The sequence below is a fragment of the Prunus persica genome, chromosome G8, assembly GCF_000346465.2.
Source record: "Prunus persica cultivar Lovell chromosome G8, Prunus_persica_NCBIv2, whole genome shotgun sequence".
Taxonomy (NCBI): domain Eukaryota; kingdom Viridiplantae; phylum Streptophyta; class Magnoliopsida; order Rosales; family Rosaceae; genus Prunus; species Prunus persica.
In genome coordinates, this window is record NC_034016.1 from 6,361,481 (window position 1) to 6,362,354 (window position 874).

At 41.0% G+C, this 874-nt stretch overlaps 1 long non-coding RNA gene across 1 annotated transcript; it reads right to left on the reverse strand.

Annotated features, from left to right (window-relative positions):
- LOC109950591 lies at positions 360–587 on the reverse strand. The gene is made up of 2 exons (XR_002272840.1): positions 538–587; positions 360–444 (listed from the first exon to the last, which is right to left on the reverse strand). It is a non-coding gene; the product is annotated as an uncharacterized LOC109950591 (long non-coding RNA).

Sequence of the window (874 nt, forward strand, 5' to 3'; positions counted from 1 at the left end):
TGGTTTTCTTTGCACTTCACCCTCTTCAATCCCCTCCTCTTCCTTTTCCTTTTCCTCTCCCTTATTTCTGTTACTTGGCCCTTCATCCCATTGAATATCATCCATTTCCTCACTTCCCTTAAATAGATGTGAGATGGCACAACGATTCGTCCTCTCTTTCAGTAAAGGTAGGTCCCTCCTTACTTCCTGTTCAAACTGAGGACCTAAACAGTGGTCCAAAAGTTTTTCCATCCTTATGACCTTTAACTCAAGGACGTCCTTTTTTCGCTTTACTTGAAACAACTCGAACCTCAACAAGCTTACTACCTTGTTCAACTCATCAAGGTCAGCAGATGGAGAAAGAATTGACTCTGCCGAGACAACAGCAGGGCGATCCTGTGGCCAACTCCAATATGGTTGTCTCATTTCCTCTTCACTCGGACATAGCGCCCGCAACTGAACTGACTGTTTTAGAATACAGACAAGAGTCATATTCAATCATTCTACTTCATAATTTCATTGAATCTTATAAATAGTTCCAAGGGCTGCAAACCAAACCTCTTTGCTCTGGAAAAAATAATTGTTCAACTTTCTCATCTCGGGAACAGATGTAGTAGTTCTCCATCGCAAAATATGCGGGATAGCTGTCGGATCAACAACCTTGCAGTAATTCAGGTCCGCCATTCTAGGAATTAATTCATATACCCAAATCTACACAATTCACAGGACAAAAGTCATTATTTAAGTTTTAAAGTCCATAAAACATAACTGACATGAACATTATTACCATGTACCTGGAAAGTATACGTAAAACCTTTAAAACTCCAGCCACCCCTTTGCACTTCACCACGCTTATCCTTCTTGCCCTTCTCATTTCTCCTGCTTGTTCCCGTTA